Source organism: Ixodes scapularis, unplaced genomic scaffold (genome assembly GCF_016920785.2).
Source record: "Ixodes scapularis isolate PalLabHiFi unplaced genomic scaffold, ASM1692078v2 PGA_scaffold8__174_contigs__length_109621045, whole genome shotgun sequence".
In the NCBI taxonomy this organism is placed as follows: Eukaryota; Metazoa; Arthropoda; class Arachnida; order Ixodida; family Ixodidae; genus Ixodes; species Ixodes scapularis.
In genome coordinates, this window is record NW_024609883.1 from 2868283 (window position 1) to 2878151 (window position 9869).

Below are 9869 nucleotides of genomic sequence, written 5' to 3' on the forward strand. Positions count from 1 at the left end.
GGACACAGCGCAACTTATATTTCCTTCTGGTACTCGTGCTACGAGGAAATTACTTCAGAGATTATTTTTGAATTTCCTGCGAGCCACTGGCCTACACACTCAACTGTAAAGGACCCGTATACTACAAATGTGACAAAGACAACAGTGGAAATTTCTGACCACTAACTTTAATACCTCCTCTAATCTTCTCATATCTATCCTTTTTCTTTTTATCTTTTCATTAATTTAATTTTATATTTTTCCTTTCGCGCGTGGGACAATGTCGGCCTAGTGGCAAGACTAACTCCAGCCGGATTTCCGATTGTTTTAATAAACGATTCATCTCTCTCTCTGAAGAAGAGTGGAGCGAAAGCTCGCGCTGCAGAACCCAGGGATCCTGGGTTCGAGCCCCACCCCTGCCTGTTTCGATCTGGATGAGCATCGTACCGGCGTGCGGTCGTGTATCACTACTGCGTGGTGCACGTTAAAGACCCCAGGCTAGCGGTTGTACCGCACTGGCTAAATTGCTCATCTACAGTGGGTAACAATGTCGCCATATTCTGGCAGACTAAACTCCTGCTGTATAAACAACTAACGACTAATTTGTTTATGAAGAAGAGAAGGGGGGGATCGGTGGCCGAGTTACGCTAGTGAGTTCTGAAGCCGCTGAGAAGCTCAAAGCGGCAAAAGAACTGACGGTGAAGGGCAAAAAGTGCATGGTCATCGACCCGAACTCAAAAGACGTTAAGCTCAATCTCCTCTGGCTTCCGTCGTACTTAGAAGATAAGAAGATTGCTGAAGCATTATCGCCATTTGGAACCGTGCGTAGCCTCTCGAGAGAAAAGTGGCGCGTGCCAGGGATGGAAAACATGGAAACGCTGAACAGAGAGGTCTGTCTGACTCTTCATGACATGACGACATCGGAAGATATTCCCCATCTGCTCAGAGTTGCCGGCATACAGTCCCTTCTGGTCATGTCCGGGCGACCACCTTTGTGCCTGAGATGCAAGAAAGTTGGTCACATACGCAGGCAGTATCGCACCCCAAAGTGTGCGCGTTGCAACAGATTCGGACACGAAAGTGACGAGTGCTACTCCAGCTATGCAGCCGTGCTACGGGGCTCTGGCACAGAACCAGATGCCAACCAAGAGTTCATGGATATCTCCGAGGTCGTAGACGCCACTGGTGAGGTTCTCCCATCTCAAGCCGGGTCTGCAGAGGCCGGACCTCCTATTTCCGATAAGAACGAAGATCCAGCTGTCAAGGAAGTCTCGGAAACACCACAAGCCAGCTCGAAGACAGAGAATGAAGGAAAAGACTTGCAGGAAAGCAAGGACCAAAATACCCCGCTACAACAGGAGTTAACTCAGCAGCCTGCAGATCTTGCTGAGAAGCTGACGACGTCAGAAGGCAATGACGACCTACCGGACTCAATGGACGTGACCAAAAACAGTTCCAAGGACACTAACGACACCAAACGAAAACAAGATGCACCACCTGACACCACCACCGCGAGTAAGCGGAAACCTACCTTGCACCCAAGCTGCTAGTGTTTAAACCCAAATTCAGAGCCCCTCTCCTCTCCCTCCCCTCCTCCTCCATCTCCCCCTCCCCCTTTCTCTCCTCCTTCCCTTCTAGATGATGGCCCTCGTTTTGCAACACTAAATGTTAGAGGCTTTAATTCTAGAAAAAAAACTATCAACTGAAACGTTTACTTGAAGATAAGGAGGTTGACTTTCTGGCCGTACAGGAAACAAAGCTCTCAACAGATGAACAGGTAGAGCGTGCCCTGCAGCATTTTCTGCGTGACTATGAAGTATGTGTCAGTCACGCTGTTGGTTACTCTGGGGGCTGTTTACTGTTTATTAAGAAGTCTTTCCAGCTGTCTGAATTAATGGTCACCACAGACCTCTGTGGCCGCTTCATTATGTGCGACTTTCAAGTCTCTGACATAAGGTGGAGAATTATATGTATTTACGCTCCGAATGAGGTTAATAGCAGAATTGTATTTTTTAATAACCTGCGCCCATATTTAATATCAGATAGAATGTTAGTTCTTTTAGGAGATTTTAATTGTGTTTGCAACGAAGCAGATAGAACTCCATTTAAACCGCGAATTGACCAGAGCGCACGTCTACTGCTGGACATAGTTGACGAAGGAAATCTTTTTGATGTTGCCCCTTTCCAGCTGGAAGAAAACCAGCTGCAATTTACACATTTTCAGAACTCCTCTCACGCGAGGTTAGACAGAATCTACTGTTCTGTAGACCTAATTAACACTTTAAGTGGTTATGTAGTTGAACCAGTATTTTTCACAGACCACTGCATGGTGTTAGTAACTGTTGGGAAGAAACAAAGAAAAAATAATATAAATTGGAAGTTATGGAAACTAAATGTTCAATTATTAAAAGATAAAGTCTTTGTAGCCAGTACGAAAGATCTAATCAAGCAAATAGGGGAAACAACCGAACATATATTTGTTAAATGGGAGCTCCTTAAACAAGAACTAAAACAGCTAGCAATTGAGAGATTGAGAGAACTAAAACAGCTAGCAATTTATCGTTACAGATAAAGAAACTATAGCACGTGTCTTTTTTGAACACTACCAAAATATATTCGGCAATGGTCCTGTCTCGACAGATAACGAATATCTAGATAAACTAGTCTCTTTGTTGCCTCAATAAGAAAAAGAATGCAAACAAGAATTTGAGACCCCCTTCACCCTAGATGAAGTAGAAAAAACAGTGAATGCCCTTCCGAGAAGAAAAACGCCAGGACCAGACGGCATCCCTGCAGAATTTTATCAACTACAAAAAGACACTTTATGTCCCATACTGCTTGAGATTTTTCAAGAGGCCTACAAAACCAAGAGTCTTCCCCCCTCATTTTTGCGAACGCATAATATACTCATTCCCAAAACCGAGGACAAACACAAACTATTACAAGTGACCGGCTATCGGCCCATAACGTTATGTAATGTGGATTATAAGATTTTTGCTAAACTCCTGACAAATAGATTACAAAGTGTCATTTGCGGTCTCGTTGGAGAACACCAGACTTGCGGGATTCGCGGACGGGCTATTCAAACAAATGTACACATTGCGAGAAGTGTGTTAGAGTGTGTGACCAACAGTAGTGAACAGATTGCAATGGTCCAAGTTGATCTGGCGAAAGCTTTCGACCGTGTCAGTCATCATGTTCTTTTCAAACTTTTGTCTCATATTGGTGTTGGTGATATTCTACTTCAAGGTGTACAAATGTCTTACAGTAACTGTTCCACACGCTTAGTTATAAATAACGAAGTCACAGCAAGTATCCCAGTCCGTTCCTCAGTTCGACAGGGCTGTCCCTTATCGCCTTTACTTTTTACTTTATATCTTGAACCCTTATGCCAAAGTATACTGAGAAGTGAGAAACTTCAAGGCTTCACCCTGTGCAACACCGAAGTCAAAGTACTGGCGTATGCAGATGATGTCGCTTACTTCTGCAAAGACAAGAACAGTGTGTCCCATGCTATGGAACTCACACACAGGTTTTGCGAGGCCACTGGAGCCTCAGTGAACCTAGAAAAGTGCCGAGGTTTCTGGCATGGAGCTTGGGCCACGATGCCAGAACAATATGAAGGCATCCAGTGGAGTTGCACTCCGTGTGACTACCTAGGTGTGCCCTTGAGGCACTTCCGGAATAGCAAGTCCTACTGGTCCGGAATTGCGACTGGCTTGGAGAAACGAGCCAAGCACTGGTCCCATAAAAATTTGTCCATTTTTGCACGTTCGACAGTCTGCAACATTTGTTTAGCGGCGAAGTTGTGGTATGTCCTGCAAGGCATGCACTGTGCAAGGATAAATATACAGAAGTTGCACAGGGTGTTTAGTGTTCTTGTCTGGAAGTCCTCCTGGGAACCCATGCGTCGTGACAACTTGTTTCGACGTGTATCAGAGGGGGGACTAGGCCTTCCTCATTTGTTTATTCGCCAATTGGTTTCGCGATTTCTTTTCTTACGAGACCAGGAACATCCTTTTCTTCGAGATGTCATTCAGAACAAGCTGGGATGCTTTCTTGCGGACTTTATTGTATCCTCCACAGGATATCAAACATGTACTTTGGTAGGATACCTAAAGGAAGTAGTTGATGCTTATCACTTTCTGTCAGTAAGATTTTCAAGAGACTATCTGACGTCTGTAACACGTAAGAAGTTGACAAGAGATCTCGTATGTGACCTCTTTCAAATGCCAGTTTATCGCACTATGTTCGGCGATGGTCCTGACCAAGATGTACTACGCCGGGTGAAAAAAATGTGCATCCCGCCGGCGGCAAAAACTTTCTTTTTTAAACTGCACTGTTCGGTATTACCTACCAAAGTATGGCTGCAGGAAAAGGGCCTATATGTTCCGTGGTCAGTAAACTGCACATTATGTAAAATGCCCGAAACAGTCGAACACGTATTTATTCACTGCTGGGACGCGGTTTTCTTTTGGGACGTTTAGCAGCGCACACTAAAGAAAGACATTGATATTACAACTTACACGATTCGTTTTCTTCCTGTGTCATCTAAAGATACTTTTCCTTTCGATCTGGTGATGCTTGTAGCGTTATACAGCATGTGGAAATCACGCCTTGACATTAGAAATGAGAATTTGTACCCAAAGACTGTACGCTTACATTTCATTGACCTTGTAACCCGTATCAAAAGTGTGTATGACATTCAAGAAGTAGTTCCGGAATGGTTACCTTTGTTTAGTAGTCTCATAGATATCAAAGAATTTTGACTTAACAAATGACATAGAACCATGCCCGTGAACTGTGAATAAGTGGTTTATGTTTATCCTCCCATGCAATAAAGAAGAAAAAAAAAGGGATCGGTGGCCGAGTGGGCTAAAGCGCACACCCAGCTCGACGCGCGTGGAGCGAAAGCTCGCGCTGCAGAACCCAGGGATCCTGGGTTCGAGCCCCACCCCTGCCCGTTTCGATCTGGATGAGCATCGTACCGGCGTGCGGTCGTGTATCATTACTGCGTGGTGCACGTTAAAGACCCCAGGCTAGCGGTTGTACCGCACTGGCTAAATTGCTCATCTACAGTGGGTAACAATGTCGCCATGTTCTGGCAGACTAAACTCCTGCTGTATAAACAACTAACGACTAATTTATTTTTTTTTTTTTTGAAGAAGAGAAAAGAGACATTCTTCATACGTGTGCGCTAATACCGTTCAAATGTCTAACTACCAACCAGCCCAGTTATCATCCCTTTTACGCCATAGGGCAGCTGACCGATTCTACGTGCGCGAGCTCTCGCTGGAAGCGTAATCCTATTTATATAGTGCTCATCCGTGTGTACTGTAGTGAATATTTCAGGCCCAACATATCAATAGTTTATTGTTATCAACCAGGAAAACGCAATATCTGTAAACACCCCCCGACAAAGAAAGAAAACGAGAGCGCGCCGTTCGCTTTGACCGACGTTGGCTTTGACCAATAGACCGATCTCACCAACCGTCTAGAGCGTGCGTGACGCAGCCATAGTTGTACTTCAAAGGAGCCAGCGGTAGTGCACGAGACGGCTCGTCTCGTGCACTACCGTGGCGTTTACCCTCGTGCGGAAAGACCACAGTTCCCGCAATTCATTGCGACATAGGAGGCATTGCGAAACTGGCGATGAAGTCGGTCTATTATCCCAAGCCCGGTTCACAAATCTGCGTTTCGAGCGACAGAAACGACAAAAACAACACGAACGACATGACAAAGGGGACGATTATGTTCGTATTACAGAGCGTGACAGATAATGCAATCAGCAGCTTTGTCAAGCAATCATGTGTCACGGTTGTCCCGGTGTCATGTCGTTCGTGTCGTTTCTGTCGTTCCTGTAGCTCGGAACGTAGATGTGTGAACCGGCCTTTACAAGCCTACTCTGATGGTACGCTTGAACGTCACGGAAAATCGGTCTTCTCGCCTTTTCGAGGTGTCGCCACGGGTAGAAATACTAGCGGGGTATTAAGTGATTTGTTCGCCACAAGCCTCGGTACAAGTTATGACTCTGTCAACATTGCCTGAATCGGGTCCATATCACAAGAGCGAATGACATTTTAGCGAACGGCGACATTTGAGCGAATAGTCGTTTTAGCGAATAACGGGGGCGCGCGTTAACCCATCCGTCGCGCTGCGCTTTACGCCGCTTCGCGGCGACAGTCTGCGGCAACTCATTACAAAAATATGAACTCAGTTGGCCCACCCGAAAACGCCGCTTCGCGGCGTCCGACTATTCGCTAAAGTGTCGTTCGATGAAACGTGGGCGTTCGCTAAAACGTCATTCGATCAAGTGAGTGCCTCCCGCCTGAATCCTATTCTAATTGTAAAATAAAATATCGAAGGTGTCTTCCCGGGCACAATGTCCGCCCCTATCAAAATCGAACTTGGCGGTGTTTTTAAATACAATATTTAGCATTATTTCGCGCATTAAGTTCCCGGAAGTTAGCAGCACATTCGGGAAGTTGAAGTTGAGTGGTATTTTTTATTTTTTTCATAACTCGCGGAAATGATGACAAACGGTTTCTCCGGTCATTTAGTTGCACATTCACAAGAGATATTATAATTTATGTTGCATAATTAGCAAACCCGCGGCCTTTCTGTAACCATCGGTTCGAGACAGATTCTTTGTCGCCCAGTTAGCAACTGTTCATTCAACGCAGTACCCCACTTCAACGACCCGCTAATCAATCTTCCCGTCTGCTACGCCATGGTAAGAATTCATTACGGGCTTGAATCATCGCGATATGTGTCATATGCCTTCCAACGATAAGAAGTGTTTCAGAATTGAATTGTAAAAAGTTGATTATCAGATACATTATTTTTGTTTTACAAGAAATTCTTGCCTCACTCTGAGTACCCATGCGTTCGGCCATAATAACGTAAAAAAGAAACATGAGTAAACAACGGTCAAGGGGGGGGGGGGGGGGGGGGGGGGGGGGGGGAGCACAGCGTCCTGCACGAAGCCCGGGAAGCCCGGGCAATTGGCGCCTCGGAGTCGCGTCCAGCCGGCGCGCCGGCAATCCGGCCGTGGCCGTGGGGTAGGCGCCGCGACGTTGCGGCCACCGCGCGCCTCCGTCACAGAAGGCACGCGGCACACGGCGAACTCTGCGAATCCCGATGAGCCAGTAGATTTATTGGCGTAAGACACATGGCAGCGTCTCACAGGTAGAGTGCCTTCATGTGCGCTTCGCATAGAGTGATGCCAACTGCTTGTTTCCCTTTCCCACACCCTCTTCCACCGCCATTTTGTTTCTCTCATTGTTTCCCCGTGCGCCGGAAAGTGGCCTTTGTGTCCATCGGTAATCCCATCCGAGGGGGAAAATGCTAATCCTCCCTCCGTGGGTTCCACAACGCTGCTTCGAACTTCTGAGATAAGGTGCTTGTTTCCGGGAGGGTTATAAGCCCCACGGATTATCGCCGAGGAACAAAATGGCTGCTGGTTTGTCGGCGAGTGGTATTACAAAGGGTGGCATCACCCTAGCAAAGCGCACATGAAGGCTCCCTACTCAAAAGCGTCCATTCTAGATGCCACCTGTCTCTATGCGACGCTCTAATTGGCCCACTGAGTCGTAGCTTCCACAGTTTGCTAAGTGTGCCCATAGGCAACCAGCAATGCAGCTTGGCACTACACGTTGCGCCATCTAGCGACTGAAAAATAAAACAAATTGGGTAGTCCAGGACGGCCCGGGTCGCGAGGACTGCGGGCGGGTGCCTTTAGAAACCACGTGTGAACGTGGCATTTTGGATCGGCATGAGCCTTTTTGGAACTGTTTTTTCATAAAATTAAGTCTCAACTTGACGTCTCTGTGACCTTTCAGGGTTCCTGTGACATCTCCTCTAAGCCTAGAGTTTCCCCCAAAAATAAACGCCGCTACTGCTGCTTGAAAGACTGCCACAGTCGCGCCGGTGACCCAAGCGTCAGACTTTACCGCTTCCCTTAGCGACACGGCGACAAAGTGGATTACTGGAGTGCGATGCATCAAGTAAGTGAATTTTACATTAATTGTTGAAGTGAACGAAAATAGATGTGCAGGCTTGGAAAGTGGTCTGACAGACTCCTTTTGCAAAATAACGTATTTATACTAGTTGTTTCACGAGTCTCTGAGACAGCCATTTAGAGAAATACAGTAGGAAAAATCGGGCCGATTGTTGCTTCGCTTTGACGTCGAGAATCAGGCGATCAGGTCTTCAAGCGAGATGCCCTTCGACCTGTTCCGGTACTCGTAGTTGTAGGCGTGCATTTGGTTGCGACCGCGCGCGCCGTTCGGCACGCGCGGTCGCAACCAAAACCTTTTAAGCATGCAAGTTTTCAAATAGTGGATTTTCGTAGAACAAATTTTTGTTTGTTTCGCTACCAAATTTAATGCTGAGTCTGGTAACAAATGTGACGGCGTGCAGAAAACAGGATGCAATTTTGTTTTCTAGAAAAAGCTCATGCGAAGCGTAAATATCCTTCTCACACGCACACTTTTTTGCCTGTCGCCTTTTTACACCAGACTTGTGCACTGTTCTCTATCACGGAGAGTTCGGTTCTAATTACCCACATTTTATTCTAGTGTCGTGGGGGCGTCGAGAGGAGAAGAGGACGGTCGAGCGAGGCGCGAGCGGGGGCCAGCCGGCGAGAAAAGAGGAAGAGCGTGCTGCACGAGGCTGGGGCCAAGCAGGAACGATAGAGCCGTTCTGGCTGGTCCGGCCCATGTCGGTCCCCGGAGCATTCCACCCAACGAGCTTCGGATCAGGACCGGCGGAAACGGCGAGCCTGGCCTTATCGGCCTAGTCCATGACGGTCCAGGAGCGGTTCTGCAGCGAAACTCTGGCTGTGATAGCCGGGAACAGCTAGCGTACGCAGTGCATGGGAAGGACGATCCGCAGGCGTGGACACGGACTCTGACTGCCAGCCATGAACGACGGGCGACAACTAGGGTCGGCGGGTCCGGACTGCCGGCTCTCGAAGACGGGCAACCGGGAAGTACAGTAAACCCATTCGCTGCCTTCTCGTTGTGTTGTGTCACTTCCTGGGAGACGAGCGAATCACAGACCGATAAGGCGGCGATTATTATAGAGCGACCCCGCAAGCGCACGAAGACATTTCAAACGGGTGTCCAAATGACAGCTCCAGATTATGCTCTAAACACTTCAACCTATCAAGGCTCCCGATGGTCTTAAAAAAACGCATAAAATAAACAGGGACATGGCGCGCACGTGCACACGGGGACTGCTGAAATCGGGGTCGCCACCGCTCGCCACGGCCCGACGCGCAGACTGGCCACTGGCTAAGAGAGACACCTCCGCTTGTTGCGCCAAATGCAGCACTCTCGTGGCGCTGCCTGGCCATTGCCGGCTGGCTGTCATGCACTTGCGCCATCTTGCCCCAAACGACACTTAAAAGCATGATATCGCACAATGTGAAAGACCTCACTTGAAGCTTCGATCGATCATGGCACCGCCTTGTTGCACTTCCTGAGTGATGACTCATTTGCGAAAGGTACGTTGAGGTGCGCGGAAAAATAAAATTCCGGGTGCTGATGAGGATCATGCGAGTCATTTAATTTTATTGCAGCCGTGCGAACGTTATAGTTGACGCAATCGTAAAATTCTGTGCCCACTGACACCAACTTGACAACAGGAACCGAAATCCACACGAATCTTTCTATGCCACAGAGAGAGGAGCGCTAGCCGTTTGGAGCGCTCCCCAACTCCGACGTTACCGCGCCGCCTCGAGGCGCCTTCAGTCCGTTGGCGTCTCGCAGTCTGCCGTGAAGCGGAGAACGAACGCCGAGGAGAGACGAAAGCGACTCCCCCCCTTCCTCATACCCCCTCTGCCCTCTACAGCTGATTGAGACATTGCGGAGGGCGCTGGCAAGTAG

General features: G+C 47.9%; 1 pseudogene; it reads left to right on the forward strand.

Annotated features, from left to right (window-relative positions):
• Window positions 1-847: 847 nt before the first annotated feature.
• LOC115319158 lies at window positions 848-2551 on the forward strand (annotated as a pseudogene).
• The last annotated feature ends 7318 nt before the right edge of the window (window positions 2552-9869 follow it).